Source organism: Balaenoptera borealis (assembly GCF_965194805.1).
Source record: "Balaenoptera borealis genome assembly, chromosome: 18".
NCBI classification, from domain to species: Eukaryota; Metazoa; Chordata; class Mammalia; order Artiodactyla; family Balaenopteridae; genus Balaenoptera; species Balaenoptera borealis.
The window spans coordinates 40104968-40123553 of NC_138877.1; the positions used below are offsets into that span (position 1 = coordinate 40104968).

General features: G+C 34.7%; 1 protein-coding gene and 1 long non-coding RNA gene across 6 annotated transcripts in view; both read right to left on the minus strand.

Annotated features, from left to right (window-relative positions):
- Positions 1 to 18586, minus strand: part of PCDH9 (protocadherin 9) — a 989134-nt gene that overhangs the window by 117233 nt on the left and 853315 nt on the right. The window lies entirely within an intron of this gene.
- Positions 9369 to 14967, minus strand: LOC309615956. Its single transcript, XR_014237174.1, has 2 exons — positions 13910 to 14967; positions 9369 to 13540 (listed from the first exon to the last, which is right to left on the minus strand). It is a non-coding gene; the product is annotated as an uncharacterized lncRNA (long non-coding RNA).

Sequence of the window (18586 nt, forward strand, 5' to 3'; positions counted from 1 at the left end):
CAAAAACAAAACAATAACAAAAAAAAACAAACAAAACTCCTAATCCTAACCACATAATCGTTAATGACAATAAAATACATAGATATTATTTCTATAAATGCCACAAAGTTGTAGATTCTTATCATATTTTTCATCTAATATTGCCAAATTTTTGTTTAAAATACGTATGAGATTTTTAGCTACAGGAAAATTTCTATTTTCCATGATTCAGCAAAACCATATATAGTGGTTTAGAAAGAGGCGACTAAAGAAAAGCACAAAACAGAGTTTATATGCCATCTCATGAACAGGGCACAGATCTCACTTGGAGCCCAAAGACACACTGAAAACTCATTTGAGGGTAAACCTTTCCACTGGAGCAATGTTCTCCTATTAAAGGACTTTCATCATTTCTCCTCAGAGATGGGGAACTTCTCAAAGTTTATAGTGTTATGATACCAACAAAACAATGAAAAAAGCCACAATAAATATGCTCAAGTGTAAATATATCCGAGAGAGAAAAAAACTTTCCAAGAAGAGGCTTAGGAATGCTCTCCAACAGAATCTCTTTCTTCTAAACTATGCTCACTCTTGCATGCTAAATACTGCATTCAATATAAAGGACCCAGGTTTGGACTCACTAACAGAGAGTCGTTCTTCATCACTGGAACTCTACTCTGTAACACTGCAGCAGAGGGGGGCCAGCTGTGGGGTCCGCCCTTCGGTAGAATTCATTTCCCAGTAGCTATGGGGGTATTTTTGCCTCTTAATGCTATTGCTATAAGTGTGATTTCTGTGTAGGTAAAAGATAATTTGGAGCATTTCAACAAGTCCTATCTTAAATATTTCATTGTAGCATCTATGACATTGATGGGAATATTGGTTTCATTTTCTCATTCCAAATTATTAGAAAACAACCTATGGTTGTCACTAATTTCTAACATGAAAGCTTGATATGTTGAGTATTTAACATGAAGACCTGCAGTCCATCAGTTTTGGTAATCCTGAGATTCCTGACAATTTAAAATAAAACAGAGTACATTTGTAGCCACTGAAACAAAACGTCCCTCAGATGGCTGCCTTATCATTCTTAAATTACATGTACTTGTTTAATGAAATTTTATCTAAGTAGTCTATCATATGTCAGTATTTTAAACATTGCTAAGGAAAATAAAAGTCAGGTTTGCTAGACCACAGTGAATTGCATAATTGAGACAGACAATTCAGACTTTAAACAAAGTTCGTGTTGAAAATATCCAGAATTGAAACAGGTCTTTTATTGGCAGGGGTCACTTTTGACGGGCAGAGAAGCAGCTGAAACTAAGGTATGGCTAGTTATGAATTGTCCACATACCATTTTCTTGACAGGGGCTGCAAAATTTAAAATGCTGGTAAGTGTAACGGGAAGAACTATTTTGCTGGATATGCATTAGCACACAGAAGGGATAGATAAGATAGAATAATGGGAAAACACATGGATACGGTTTTGGCTAATATTCTTTAAAACTCTGGAAGGAGTAAAACATAATTGTGACCCGGTCTTAATTTGCTTTACTTTAGCTAAATAGTAGAAACTACTTTAAACACTTGGATGCTTCCTTGTGAAGGTCTAATTGCTCTGTCTTGAATAACCACATACAGATGCATACAATTTTTCTTTTCTTTCCCTCCTCCTGTCCCCACTCTATTCTTTTCCTTCCTCCTTTTATTCTTTTTCCTTTTTTTCTTTTTTCAAATCATAATTATGGGGATCATGCACACTAAATTATTGAATAAGTTTAAGTTGAATGGCAGTAAATAGCAAACATTTTCCTGCTTCAACATTACAATTTCTGTTTCAGTTGATGAATGTTAGCTTTTGAGGTTTTCCATAAAAAAAAAAGTCTGTACTGACATGTAAGGAAGAAACTCTTCCTACTTCAAAATTTATAGAAACATATTTAAGAGATTCTGTGAAGTAAAGCAGACAGTACAGAAATTCTTTACATGTAAGGATTAGGTAATATAATGGAAGGAAGACAGAAAGGAATAGGATGGGAGGTGAGAGAGAGGAAGAGATTAAAATTTGGATGAGTACATGTGTGACAGGGTTATGTAGAAGCAGAGAGATTTAATGCTTGAATACCACACAGACTTTGATAAATGAAGAAAAGAAGCCAGGAAGCAAGAAAATATCCATAAATATGAGAAAATAAATACTGGGCTTATAATAAATTTTTTCTATATTCCAATGGAAAATGTCTTTAACATTATGTTCTCTTCCTATGAACTCTGTGATCTTTTAAGACATGATTTAAGTATTTTCTGTATTTCAAAATCTAGTTTCATATATCAGATTTAAATATTTAATATTGTACTAATTGTTTTTTTCACTTTTTTTTTTTTCTATTGCAGCATATTTTGCAATGACAAACTCTATAATGCCAGAAATTCTCTTCCACAGTCAGGTTTACCATGAACAGTGAAGTTTCCAACCTTTTCTGCATCTAAACATCATCACAAATTCTTCAGCTCCAGAGTTTATCTCTTTTCTTAGATGTTCCTTTAATTTGTAGCCAGCACCAAAGCTATTTTTTTCTAACATATGCATCCTGAAAATTGCAATCAACTGGATTAAGCAATCCAGGTATTATAATAACATTTAAGACTAGACCTGGGTTCCCAGGCAATCCATATATTCAAGATCATCCAATTTTTTATTGCTGAATCATGAATGTGAAATGGGTAGCAGGACATGATGGTGACATCTGTGCTTCTATCTCTGGCATTCAGCAACGTCAGTATCTAATAACTTAGTTAGTCCCACTGGTCTAAGTACAACTTGCCCTGCCTCAAATCCCTGGCAGACACATATGCCTCCTCCATATTCTGAAAAGTTAAACCTGGCAATCTTATTTTAAGGTTCCCAGTAGCCACCTAACAGCAGTGAGAAGCAGCAGCGGGAATGAACGAGCTTTGTCTTCCCCTCTCCTAAGCAGATGGTTGGCTAAGACTCGTTCACACAGGGAAATCAATTTTAGATTTTTAACTTGGATACCAAGTAATAAACCACAACTGCCAAGTATGAGAAAAGTAGCCTCTGCATTGATTTTTATCTGTAATGATAATAATGGAAATATGAAAAATAATATTATATTTCAGACATCATTTATTCTCTTTTATTAAAAAAGAACCTCAGTGACATTAAAAGAATGACATTTTTTTTTCTCTTTTTTTTTTTTTTTTTATTTTTTTACAAACCCTTGTGTCGAGGGCTGACTTTCAATAGATCGCAGCGAGGGAGCTGCGCGAATGACATTTTTAGTAAGGCTACAATGTGGAAGTGTGGCTCTCCACCTAAGTATTAGCATTCTAACATAGTTTTACAATGCTCAAACCTGTAGCATGTTCACACCTCTTGGGATAGTGCAGAATAGGAAATTATAATGGCAAGCAACTAATTTTTAGATATAATCCCAGAAGTAATGCTGAATATTCCTGAGTGGTCACCAAAAACTACAGCTTGTGCCAATGTCACTTTCTGATTATTTTGCTTAGTTATCGTGGCCAACTTTCAGAGCCAGATGTTACTGTTCAAAATGAATGATTTCTGGTGTTCCAGAAAAGTGGAAGTCCAGAGATCTGGGAACTGGTCAACCACTGCAGTCTTACCCAAAACTTTTGCTGAGCAGGTCAGTTCCTGCAGGACAAAAATGCTGCTGAACCTGGGGAGGGAAGGGGTTTAAGTGAGGGGCTGACTGTCACTCACTGAATGGGTACCTTCTGAATAGATTATGAGCTGGAATCATACAATTTTTTTGGCTTACAAGTTGAGTATCAGCTACCTTAATGGAAAATAAAATGCTCATTTTTTTTCCTAAGGAAGATGAAAGATTTTTAATTTTTTCCCTTCTTCTCAATTGCCAAAGATCTGGAAAAACTTCTGACTAAGAAATGGGCTGTATGAGTAGTATGATGGTCTAAAACCCACAAGTTCCAAATAACAGTGAAAGACCTAACTCCTGACAGAGTTCTTCAAATCCAACACTTGCTTCTGTTAGTCCCTGCAATGGTATTAAGTAAAATTTAAAAGAAATAAAATTCATCAGTATTTTATTTTATTTTCCCTTTTGATTTTGATCCAAATGTCCAAAACTTAGATTGTCTCTAATGCAATTGATATTCTTTAAGCATATCATTAGGAAAAAATATTTTGACCTTCTTAATGACTAAGGAGGTCTACCTGAAGGCTGACATCAATAGAAAACTTTCCTTAAGTTGGATGAACTGGGTAATCACTTCTTGGTTCAGTGATTTAAAGAAATAAATTTATCTTTGTCTAAAATGTTACAGAAAAATTCCTGAAGTGCTGATAATTGCAATTTTGAAGACCTGGCTAACATGCTTGACTTTGACCAGTGAAAATAGATGATAGATAGATAGATAGATAGATAGATAGATAGATAATAGATAGATCCTAAAATAAACATTTTGGGGGTAGTGAGGAAGAGAAATTCAGTACCTGCATATATAAAAAATCAATTTCTTTTCTGAAGTATGTACAAATTTTAGTCATTTAAGGTCAATATTTTCTGAATGGTTTTATTTCAATATTGATCTAGACAGCTACTCACGATGCAGCAGTGGATACCAAATTCCAATATCATTCACTAGAATGGGGGCTGCTCCCATAGAAGCAGAAATATCACCCTGCAGATTATTTTCAAGTAGTCACTTCTCCCTTAAAACAATAAATACCATGATCTACATTTGGAGCATAAGGATATATATCAAATAATTTTCTGCTGTTGAACTATTCCTGGGAGAACATATGTATAGAACTGTCAAGTCTAGTTTGACAGCAAATATAAATGGTTGGGACCCAGTACAAATGGCATCCAAAACTCAGAGTTATAGTATCTTACGGGGGACATCACTAACAAGCCCTTTCCTTATTAGCATATGTGTAAACCAGGAAAGACAGAGGATTTTTTTTTTAATGTGCTTTTCTTTAGTAAGATTTTCTTTATTTGTTACTACATTTAGCATAGAACTCATAAAGCCATTTTTATCTATGTATAAATTAAATAATCTCTTCTTTAATTTTAAATATTACTTTGTATTCTCTCAGTATTAGATAGATAATTGGTATCTAGAATATAAGATGTAGTCAGATAATTGAACAATGCTATTAAGTTACATTCTATTTTCCTCAGGCTAACAACCTTTCTGTACCAATCCTAGTGTCCAAACTTGTATTCACTTTTAGTATTTTAGTTGCTTCCCTTCGGCCACTGCTCAATTTTTGAGTAAAAATAATCTGGCATGATGTTGACTGAAATGAAGGCTGGATGTGGTAAATTGCCCTAGATATGTAAAATGTTGTATGGGGAAGTTGAAGGAACTGCTTGAGTTAGACAAACACACAGGGAATAAGTTCATTATTTGCCTCACCTATGCAAGAAGACATTTTCAGTGGGCTCTGCAGAGATGTGGATTAACAAGCCTTGTTACTGTTAACAAGCATCGTGTGTCTAATTCCAAGTACATTGTTCTTCAAGTTGACACCTACATGTTGGACTTAAACTGTCACAAGACAAGGAATCTTACAAGGGAAAAAAATGCAAGTACTCATAATTCATACCCCATCTTTCCATATGATCATTTACTTATGATCACAAGGATATAGTTGTTTATTTTAAAATACTTAAATTGCATTTAAATAAAGTAAAAATGAAATCATTGCAACGTTTATAGGTTCAGAATTATTTAGTCATATACTTTTCTATGAATATCTATGTACCTATATGCCATAAATTTAATATATAAGCAACTGAAAAGCTATAGATATTCCTTTTAGATTAAAATATCTATTCCAAGAATTCTCAGGTTATTGACTATTTTTTGTTTGAAAAATCTTTGTTCAGAGAGTTCCCTAGGGGTCCAGTGGTTAGAACACGACACTTTCACTGCCACGGCCCGGGTTCAATCCCTTGTCAGGGAACTAAGATCCCACAAGACACACAGCGTGGCCAAAAACAACAACAACAACAACAACAAAAACAAAAAAAACAAACTTTGTTAAAATTGAGCTGTAATAAATTGAGAAGAAAAAATTATTTGTGTCTCTAAATGAATGACTGACCTGTGATGTGGGGCAAACCAGCCAAAAAAACAAATGTCCCTCTAAACAGTATAACATTTCCTAATGCAGTTTCACATACTCAGTTTCAGATTTTAAACTGTCCCACTGGTATCTAATCTTAAAATGTGTTTTTTTCTTTCTTATATAAAATTCTTCTCTAGATTAATAGATAGAAAAGGGGCTTTTCTTCAAACACCTGAAAATTGAATGAAGAAAAGTACATTTCTATCTTAAAAGATTAAAAAGAAGAATACATTGAAAAAAGTTAAAGACTAGACATGTGTTTTATGCAGTTCATTTATTTTCATCTCTTTCCTAACACTTTAAATTTCACTCTGCAATTTGGAACAGATTTGATCAACTTGCTTTCATGTGTGAGTGTTTTTTCAACTGCAATGAAAATAAACAAATGGGTTTGGTTTTCTACAAAATTGTGGAGATACTGACTTAACTACAACAGTTATTTACTTTGACATATGTCACACTGTAAAGCTCTTATAGAATAAAGTATTGTCTGGTTATCCAAAGTTTACATGAAACTCTGGAGTCTGCCTCAGGTTCCTTATATCAATAAAGCCCCTTTTAGACAGAAAGGAGAGTAGGTCTCTGCAATGGTTCCCCTCTTGTTAGAGAACATTTGGCATGACAAAAAACCACCAGAGGGTATGGATTACTTTATGATCCTGAGGAAGATATTCTGATTTTAACTGTATGGAAACATACATATATTTGCTTTGTGCACTTGAGCTCTGTACGGTCTACGAAAGTTGTTAATGAAGTCCAGGAGTTAAACAAGTTTAAAGGCTTAAAACTGTTGTAGGATGCCACTAAACAGGACCAAAATGTGGAACATATGTAATTTCTGAGAGATAAGTATTACCCATGTGATCAAATTACTTGTACCACTCTTCTCACTATAATTTGTTGTCAGCTTTGGAACTGTAATATTTCAACATGAAAACTTTTATGTAATGCTTTTTATTTTGCCCCCCAGAACATAAACAGATTTGAATTTCAAAATGGTAAAAATGTTATGGATGCATGAACAAAGCCAAACGCATATCTGCTTTCTTTTGTGAATGAATAGACTTATGAAAATAGGAAAAAATCTGACATCTAAAAGCATAAAAATAATACATTGTAAAAAGAACTAGCATTGCTCAGAGGAAGATGCACATAACTTCTTAGCCATCTATATGGTATTAATGGATGAAAAACTTGATGCTAAAAATATGAATAAGAAAAACTGATAAGACTGGGTAGAGCCAAATGTAATATCTGGGATTAAATTTTTAAAATAGACAAGCTGAATACATTTTGGAAGTTCATCTTTTAAAAAGAGATAGCATTCTGATTAAAGAGATACTTAAATATCAAACAAAACTAGGGTCACCCTCCAACATATTTCCGCCTTCCACCTCTCACTCCTCTTATCTCATTACTATGCTTTTCTTGTTTAAGTGAAAATAGTTTTCCTATGAACTAAAGGCTCTAGTGAGTGTTTATAGTGGAAACACAATCTGCCAAAATGCCTCCCCAAAGTCCATCTGTTCCAGAAAACATGTCAGATTCACTGACCACCTACTCCATGTTACCACACTTCCAATTCTGTCCACGTTATAAAAAATGTTATCTTTTCTTGGGTAGAACCTACTGCATATCATTTCCCACCACCCACAAGTAAATTCTACTATAATTGCCTAGGTAGTATCAAATGTATAACAACTGTCAGATTGTTTTGCTACAGAATGCTCTAGCACTTGCTGACTACTGTTATCTTACATTCCCTCATCCTCTGTCTTTCTTCAGAAGACACTTTCCATTTCCCTCTCACCCTCATTCAACTTTGCAGAAAAAGGACATATCATCTTAAAGGCAGACAGATAAGAATGCTAAGAATATAAAATAGAGACAAAAAAGAAAAGAGATATAAAAAAAGAAAAACTAAAGGAACTGAACGAAGCATCACTCTTACACCTCATCTTTAGATGCTAAAAGATAAATAATGTAAAAGTAGTATAAATATAAGATTTGTTGTCCTAATATACTGAGAGGCTGTAAATTAATTTGTATAAAATCACACAGTACTTCTCTTTTTAAGGAATTATAAGCTGTAAGAATGGACTTCTAATATTAGTATATGCTTTTCAGAATATTTCTGAATTATTGTCAGGATTTTTTATTGGTTTCCCTTAGAAATCTGGACTATAGTAAAAATGTTAACAGATGTGAAACCAGAGGAATGCCTCATTGCTATCTTCTAAGTGTTATTGCTTCAGTGAATTCCAAGCTGTTTTAATAGATATTGCTATTTTGTTGGGGCGGAGGAGGGAAGGAATTTTTTTTAAATGATTGATAACGGCGTATGGAATACAACCTTTTGTGTGTTTTTGTGTTCATGGGTACTCCAAAAGAAGTGTGACTTGAGAATTCTGAAACCATCTTCTCTTTCGATGGTGTGATTCAAAGTTGAAAGCAGATAACATCTGGATACTGTTGGCAATTTATGTGTTCCGGGTAGAAGTATACACTACTAGTTCAAAGAAGAACAGCTTATTAAACAAAACAAAACAAAACAAAACTTTAAAATAAAAACCTAAAAAAAAGGAATCACAGAAATTTCTACAAATTCTGCTTCAGGTCATATCCAGGACTCCAAAAGTCTACTGACTGGGCAGATCTCAAGCTGTATTATTATCCCTACTTTCTTCCAAATATCTAATTTAATATTTTTCTAAAATTAAATAATGTCCTAAGGCAGAATACTATCTTCAGAAATCAGAGTTACAATGCACATTACCCTGAATCTGTATTAGTTTATTAAATTTGGCAGACGGACTTTGCAACAGTGAGTTATCATGGGTGTGCACTTCATAGAGGTCCAGGCAAGCAGGGAAGCCCAAAAGGAAGGTTGCCTGGATGGTAGAAGCAACAGGCATTAACAAAGTTGTAGGCTTCACACTTAGAATTTTATCAGCAACAATGAATTTGATAGTCTAGCTTCTCTTCTGCATTGATCAGAGATCACTGGGATTACTGTGCTCAGCTCTGGGTGAGAAAGGGAAAACACAGAGAAGACGTCAGAAGATACATTCTGAGAAAACAATCTGAATGGTGTAGGAGTTTATATCAACACCAGAAAGAGGAGATGTGCATCAGGAGAAAAGAAATGTCATCAAATTTTTTAAGTGTTATAATGTGGATGAAATTTAGACTTTTTCTGTGTGATCCTGAGTGGGATAAGTGTATGATGATGATAAGATGATTTTTTTTTAATTAATTTATTTATTTTTGGCTGTGCTGGGTCTTCGTTTCTGTGCGAGGGCTTTCTCCAGTTGCGGCGAGTGGGGACCACTCTTCATCGCGGTGCGCGGGCCTCTCACTGTCGTGGCCTCTCCCATTGTGGAGCACAGGCTCCAGATGTGCAGGCTCAGTAGTTGTGACTCACGTGCTTAGTTGCTCCGTGGCATGTGGGATCCTCCCAGACCAGAGCTCGAACCTGTGTCCCCTGCATTGTCAGGCAGATTCTCAACCACTGCGCCACCAGGGAAGCCCGATAAGATGAATTTTTGTTTGATTTTTGAAAAAAGCAAAACTTTTAACTTAAGCAAGCCTAAGAGAATCGAGTTTCTTCAGAGGTAGGATGAGTTCCGTTCCCTGGAATCATTCAAACATGCTTAGAAGACCACTGGGAGTAATATAAAAATAATCTAAACTTCATGTCACCTGTAGAGATGGTTTCCTCTAACCCTGAGATTTTATCATCTAGAAACAGACCATAAAATGCAAACCTAAGATGAATTAAGTGAGAGTCTGTATATCTGATGATAACACTGCTTATTTCCCATTCACCTGGAAGCATTCACAATCATCCTGAAGACATCCCATTACAACATTCCTTGTACACTGGCCAAAGGTTTACATTAAGAAAACAAATACACTTGTATACAAAACATTTTTTACATACAAAAAAATGAGGAAAAAGAGAAAGAAAAAGGTCATTAGATCATCAGATTCATCAAATTGTTTAATTTTCCTCTGAGTAAATGCCTCTGTAGTTTGCAAGTAAGAGTCACAGGGCTAAATCTATGTATAATCTTCTGCAAGCTTTGAGCAATACCTGAAATAATGCTAGTCAATTTTTAAGTACTTATATTGAAAAGTAAAGAAACATCTACCTGGAAACTTCATCAAAGATACTTGCAATTAAACCTAAAAGCAATTATGGCACTTGCTGTTAGACACAAAAGAGTGATGAATACTGCACTATATGTCTTATTTGAATACATTCCGCTATCAAACAACACTGATCCCTCTTCCTACCTAAAGAGCTTTGTGAAAGACATTACAGGTAAAGACTATTAAGGTTTGACAACTTTGGTCACAGTCAACTTTTTATTTCCAATGCCTTCTGAAGTTATAACATTTAATGGTGCAGCAGACGCATAATTTAGACTGACTCAGTGACCTCCTATTGCAATGAATATATAATTCAAGTTTCCCATTATTCGTCAATAATAAAAGCAAGAATACAACCAAAACATAGCTAACAAATCATAGGTTTATTTTTAAATATTCCAGTCTCATCAAAGACCTTTATGTCCAATTTCTGGGGGAAGAAAATCCATCCCAGTGGCTGTAGAGTTTATCTTACTTCCAGAAAATGGAAAAAAAAAAAAAAAAAAACCCAGTGGATGTGCCTTTGTTCTACAAGAGTTCTCTTAAAAAAATTCTCCAAAGGCATGAATTACATTTTGGGGATGGAGGTGGGAGCTGGCTAGATGTATATTCAGGTCAGCAAGGTTATCTATCATAGTGCTTTACATTGCATATATACAGGCCAAACTTTGGGGGATATAGTTTTTATACTGAATCATTCTGGTTAGTATTACTAGTATTTATGATAAATTGGATGAATTTGGACCTTTATGGATGGTATACCAACTTTAAAAAAAAGTGTCCTAAGAAAAATCTGGTAAATGTGCTCTTTGTTGAAGAGTCAAGGGTGACTTTTGATGCTCATTAAAAATTCTAAATAAAATCAAAATGGATTAAAGACCTAAATGTAAGGCCAGACACTATAAAACTCTTAAGAGTAAAACATAGGCAGAGCACTCTATGACATAAATCACAGCAAGATCCTTTTTGACCCACCTCCTAGAGAAATAGAAATAAAAACAAAAATAAACAAATGGGACCTAATGAAACTTAAAAGCTTTTGCACAGCAAAGGAAACCATAAACAAGACCAAAAGACAACCCTCAGAATGGGAGAAAATATTTGCAAATGAAGCAACTGACAAAGGACTAATCTCCAAAATTTACAAGCAGCTCATGCAGCTCAATATCAAAAAAACAAACAACCCAATCCAAAAATGGGCAGAAGACCTAAAGAGACATTTCTCCAGAGAAGATATACAGATTACCAACAAACACATGAAAGAAGCATCACTAATGTTAAAAGCTCAACATCACTAATCATTAGAGAAATGCAAATCAAAACTACAATGAGATATCATCTCACACCCGTCAGAATGGCCATCATCAAGAAATCTACAAACAATAAGTGCTGGAGAGGGTGTGGAGAAAAGGGAACCCTCTTGCACTGTTGGTGGGAAGGTAAATTGATACAGCCACTATGGAGAACAGTATGGAGGTTCCTTAAAAAACTAAAAATAGAACTACCATATCACCTAGCAATCTCACTACTGGACATATACCCCAGAAAAAATATAATTCAAAAAGAGTCATGTAGCACAATGTTCATTGCAGCTCTATTTGCAATAGCCAGGACATGGAAGCAACCTACATGTCCATCAACAGATGAATGGCTAAATAAAAGGTGGCACATATATACAATGGAATATTACTCAGACATAAAAAGAAACAAAATTGAATTATTTGTAGTGAGGTGGATGGACCTAGAGTCTGTCATATGGAGTGAAGTAAGTCAGAAAGAGAGAAAAAAAAAATACCATATGCTAACACATATATATGTAATCTAAAAAAAAAAAGAGGTTCTGAAGAACCTAGGGGCAGGACAGGAATAAAGACGCAGACATAGAGAATGGACTTGAGGACAAAGGGAGTGGGAAGGGTAAGCTGGGACGAAGTGAGAGAGTGACATGGATATATATACACTACCAAATGTAAAATAGATAGCTAGTGGGAAGCAGTCTTATAGCACAGGGAGATCAGCTCAGTGCTTTGTGTCCACCTAGAGGGGTGGGATAGGGAAGGTGGGAGGGAGACACAAGAGGGAGGAGATATGGGGATATATGTATATGTATAGCTGATTCACTTTGTTATAAAGCAGAAACTAACACACCATCGTAAAGCAATTATACTCCAATAAAGATGTTAAAAGGTGCATCAGGCTAGAATTGTAAACTGGAAATAAACTTAAAAAAAAAAAAAAAAAAGAATTCTAATCTCCATCAAATCTCACCAGCAACAAAAAATGGCATTTTTTTAAAGGCCTACACCTCACTAAGTAATTTTCTATAATTTTTTACTATTATCTTAAAAGTTTACCACATTTAAAGAACCATGTATATTTTAGTATTAGTATTGATTATACCTTTAATATTTATTAAAATGGATATCCTTCCTTTGTGTGATAAATGTACTTAACAGAGTTCCACATTAAAAACAATTCTTAAATATGACCTAAAATTAGAGTATTCTTTCACAGCTTCCATTAGAATAATTACTGTCTAGTTAATCTCTTTTATAATTTCTGATTTTATATATTGAATTTGAAATCAATGTGCTATGTGCTGTCATTTTTGTGGTATTGAACATATGGAAGAACAAGGGAGTAGGTTTTAGTTAGTGTCAACATTAGAAAATTTTACACCATTGCTTTGAAAAGACTAATAAAATGTTTTCTACGTGAATAAGATAAATCTAAAACCTATAAAGGTACTGATTTTTAAAATTACTAATATGTGTCATGAACTTGTGAGAAATAATTGTTTAATATATCTGGTAAATACTTGTGATTATAAAGCTGAATTACTACCATGACAGTTAAGTTCTAATTACATGATCCTTGTTTACCTACAGTACATCTTGCCTGCACATTCACTGACAGAATGAACAGAAGCTTTTTAGTTACTTGATGTATTGATATGATAGCTCTCCATTTTCTTTCATTGTTTGCATTTATTCTTCTATGAATGAATGCCCTTTCAAATCCAATTAATCCCATCGATGGGAAACTAAGAGCTCACTGTTTTCCGTAGACTTACCTTTTGTATTAGCTCCAGATAAAGAAGTTTTCTCTTGTCATAGTTGTAAATTTGAAGTAGGAGTCAGAAATAAAATCTGGGCAAAAGCCCCATTTCTATTTGAATTTCATCTTCACAGAATGGCTCACTTTATTTACTGAAAATTTTGAAGATATAAAATATAATTTTTCCAGCCACCCCAATGCCTATATTTTTTTTAAATTGTGCTTTTGTTTATTTATAGTTTAACCAATTTTATTTATTCTGCTTGATTTTATTTATTTTTTAATTAATTAATTATTTTTGGCTGTGTTGGGTCTTTGTTTCTGTGAGAGGGCTTTTCTCTAGTTGCGGCAAGCCGGGGCCACTCTTCATCGCGGTGCGCGGGCCTCTCACTATCGCGGCCTCTCTTGTTGCGGAGCACAGGCTCCAGACACGCAGGCTCAGTAGTTGTGGCTCACGGGCCTAGTTGCTCCGCGGCATGTGGGATCTCCCCAGACCAGGGCTCGAACCCGTGTCTTCTGCATTGGCAGGCGGATTCTTAACCACTGCGCCACCAGGGAAGCCCCCAATGCCTATATTTTTTAGTGTGGTTCGCTGAGGATTAAGAGAAGGGTAAACTAGTCATGTGAAAAAGTCCCACACAGTTGCATCAACCAAGTATATATTCTACCTAATCTATTTTGTTCACAGTAAGCTCAGTCATCACAAAGGGTAATCACTCCTAGTAAATGTCTTTTTTTTTTTTAAACATCTTTATTGGAGTATAATTTCTTTACAATGGTGTGTTAGTTTCTGCTTTATAACAAAGTGAATCAGTTATACATATACATATGTTCCCATATCTCTTCCCTCTTGCATCTCCCTCCCTCTCACCCTCCCTATCCCACCCCTCTAGGTGGTCACAAAGCACCGAGCTGATCTCCCTGTGCTATGCGGCTGCTTCCCACTAGCTATCTTTTTTACCTTTGGTAGTGTATATATGTCTATGCCACTCTCTCACCCTGTCACATCTTACTCCTCCCCCTCCCCATATCCTCAAGTCCATTCTTTAGTAGGTCTGTGTCTTTATTCCCATCTTACCACTAGGTTCTTCATGACCTTTATTTTCCCTTAGATTCCATATATATGTGTTAGCATACTGTATTTGTTTTTCTCTTTCTGACTTACTTCACTCTGTATGACAGACTCTAACTCCATCCACCTCACTACAAATACCTCCATTTCATTTCTTTTAATGGCTGAGTAATATTCCATTGTATATATGTGCCACATCTTCTTTATCCATTCATCCGATGATGGACACTTAGGTTGCTTCCATGTCCTGGCTATTGTAAATAGAGCTGCAATGAACATTTTGGTACATGACTCTTTTTGAATTATGGTTTTCTCAGGGTATATGCCCAGTTGTGGGATTGCTGGGTCGTATGGTAGTTCTATTTTTAGTTTTTTAAGGAACCTCCATACTGTTCTCCATAGGGGCTGTATCAATTTACATTCCCACCAACAGTGCAAGAGTGTTCCCTTTCCTCCACACCCTCTCCAGCATTTATTGTTTCTAGATTTTTTGATGATGGCCATTCTGACGGGTGTGAGATGATATCTCATTGTAGTTGTGATTTGCATTTCTCTAATGATTAACGATGTTGAGCATTCTTTCATGTGTCTGTTGGCAATCTGTATATCTTCTTTGGAGAAATGTCTGTTTAGATCTTCTGCCCATTTTTGGATTGGGTTGTTTGTTTTTTTGTTATTGAGCTGCATGAGCTGCTTGTAAATCTTGGAGATTAATCCTTTGTCAGTTGCTTCATTTGCAAATATTTTCTCCCATTCTGAGGGTTGTCTTTTGGTCTTGTTTATGGTTTCCTTTGCTGTGCAAAAGCTTTTAAGTTTCGTTAGGTTCCATTTGTTTATTTGTGTTTTTACTTCCATTTCTCTAGGAGGTGGGTCAAAAAGGATCTTGTTGTGATTTATGTCATAGAGTGTTCTGCCTATGTTTTACTCTAAGAGTTTGATACTGTCTGGCCTTACACTTAGGTCTTTAATCCATTTTGAGTTTATTTTTGTGTATGGTGTCAGGGAGTGTTCTAATTTCGTACTTTTACATGTATCTGTCCAATTTTCCCAGCACGACTTATTGAAGAGGCTGTCTTTTCTCCACTGTATATGCTTGCCTCCTTTATCAAAGATAAGGTGACCATATGTGCGTGGGTTTATCTCTGGGCTTTCTATCCTGTTCCATTGATCTATATTTCTGTTTTTGTGCCAGTACCAAACTGTCTTGATTACTGTAGCTTTGTAATATAGTCTGAAGTCAGGGAGCCTGATTCCTCCAGCTCCATTTTTCGTTCTCAAGATTGCTTTGGCTATTCGGGGTCTTTTGTGTTTCCATACAAATTGTGAAATTTTTTGTTCTAGTTCTGTGAAAAATGCCAGTGGTAGTTTGATAGGGATTGCATTGAATCTGTAGATTGCTTTGGGTAGTAGAGTCATTTTCACGATGTTGATTCTTCCAATCCAAGAACATGGTATATCTCTCCATCTATTTGTATCATCTTTAATTTCTTTCATCAGTGTCTTATAATTTTCTGCATACAGGTCTTTTGTCTCCTTTGGTAGGTTTATTCCTAGATATTTTATTCTTTTTGTTGCAACGGTAAACGGGAGTGTTTTCTTAATTTCACTTTCAGATTTTTCATCATTAGTGTGTAGAAATGCAAGAGATTTCTAGTAAATGTCTTATGTTAATAATGATAAAAGAAAATTAACCAAGCTCAATAATAATGCCAATAGATATAAATAATACAAATAAAGAACCAGCATTATATATTTTAAGTAATCAAACATTATTAAGTACCAAAAACTAAAGCTTTGATATCTTCCTTTCTTCAGGATTATAAAAATATTTTATAATATTTTATAATATATAATATAATAAGCCATATTTAGCTGTAACTAGTTGTGTTTTGGGCTCTACTGCTTTTGTCAATATTTTGAAAAAGTTCAACATAAGTTTTGCACACCAGTCTCCATACTAGATGGTGGATCATGTTTTACTACAATCTTTAAAAAATATCTGATGTTGTTCTCTATAACACAATGCATAATGGGTAAGAAAAATATCACAATGAGTGACTCTAGAAATGTTAGGAAAACTTCTCTTAGGTAAGTCAGGACTAACTTGGATATATTAATAAAGGTCTTAAGAATCAATATGTGTCCTTGCGGAACCTTTAGACCTAAAGGTTCGTTGTGGAACTTTAAATTTGAACCATCAGCTTGACTTACTGTCCCATAGGACTAGACTGAGGTCCTGGCAAGAAATTGTATAGAACGCATATAAAATTAAAGCACTCTGAACTCCCTCAGGACAGGCCTTAGAACTGTCGTCTTTTTATTGACAAATAGTAGTCTGCAAATGTAGTGAAATGTAAAAACTATAGATTGCTAATACCTACTTTCAGGCATGATAAGCTTTTTATCCCCAGCTGCCTCATCAGTAAAGCAGGGGAAAAAATATTTACTACTATAGGGTTACCATAAGCACTGCATATACACACACACATGTATGCTGAATACATACATACACACACACGTATGCTGAACACGCATGTATTCATTCATTCATGTATGTATTCATACGTGAATGACTGAACGCATGGGATATGTAGGATTAATGGTTTTGTATCATTCCCAGATATTCCTCCTTACTTTTCATAAATTGGATTATTAAATTCAGTTTTTGGTTTGTCAATCATTTTAATCAATAAAAACGGAGTATTAGCTCATACCTAACAGTAATTAACATATTCAACCTTTTTAAGATGATGTGCCCTAACATTAAAGAAATTAAATTTGCTAAAAATAATTTAAATCTATACATAATCAAAAACTAAACATTTAGTGGATTAATGGCCATATTTTCATCATGTACAATAGGATCTTATTCTAAAAGAATGAGTTGAAGAGAAGGAAGAGAATTTTAGTTTCATTGTAGCCCACACATGATATAATTAGTTCTAACACAAATAGTTTTACGATAGTGACCTGAAATCAGAAAGAACACCCACTGTGTCCTATTTGCTTTGTGGCAAAATATGTTTATAATACAGTAAGATTCCCTCTGATGTGACTGCAATTTAGCAAAATATAAGATTATACCTAGACTGTAGGTAAATTAAACGTTTGAAGAATGACATATATGAGAAAAGCGAGAGAGACTAATAAGAATGTACAAAAATGGTTTTGGTGTACTAGGAGAAACAAGTCAATGTCATTTCCAAAGAAAACGGAAGGTAAATAAGAAGGGGTAGAAATTATGTGACAAGTAATGATGACTATGTGAACAACAAAAATCTCCTGGTATGACTAACTCTTTTTTTTCATTTCCTTTAATTTTTTTTTGTTTGTTTTGCACCAACAGTGGGTAAAAAGAATATAACAAAACAAAAGTTTCCTAATGCAGAACATTTTTGCCAGAATAAATATGTTACAAAAGGAGGTTTGGAGGATACAAAACACTGAGCTTGAAGAGTGCAAACTGAAGGGCTCCCTCAGAGGGATCTGAACTTGATCTATAAATATCTTCAAGGTAACCGTGTGACTAAAGAAAGGACATCATTCATAATGTCAAAAGATAGAAGGACATAGAACAATGGCCTACAGCTAAAGAGGAAGAAGAAAAAAAAAGAGTTTTTGCTGGTCATTTTTAAAAAGTTCTTAGGACTGAGGTTAACTGGTTTGAATCACTAGCAGACAAGCACACAATGATGATTGCAGTTCATAGTCAAGGACAGTTTGTTAAAGGGATTAGCACCAATGGTGAAGTTGGCAAGTTGGGATCAGGATCATCCCTAGCATTACAGAGTTAATTAAGAGAAATAATGCAAATTCTAGTGAAACCCAGCAAATATTCTTTCATGGACTCATCCCTTCCAGCCATGAGCTAAGCTTATAAGGGGTAAAGTTTCTAAGAACCATACTTTAAGCAACCAAAAGACCCTTCTTGTATGTAAATAGACTTAAATCCAGACCCCTGGGCCATTTTACATTCTGTTTCTAGTCAAAGCTACTTCTCTGTTTTAAAAATAGCTGATTTTTCCTTTCTATAAAAGGAATACATGTTTACTACAAACATTCAGAGAAATAAAGTTTATTCTTAATTCAACCATACAATGACAGCTACTGAAGCATCCAGGTTTATATTCACCTATATTTTTACTAAAGACAAACACACTTTTGCATTTTTTTTT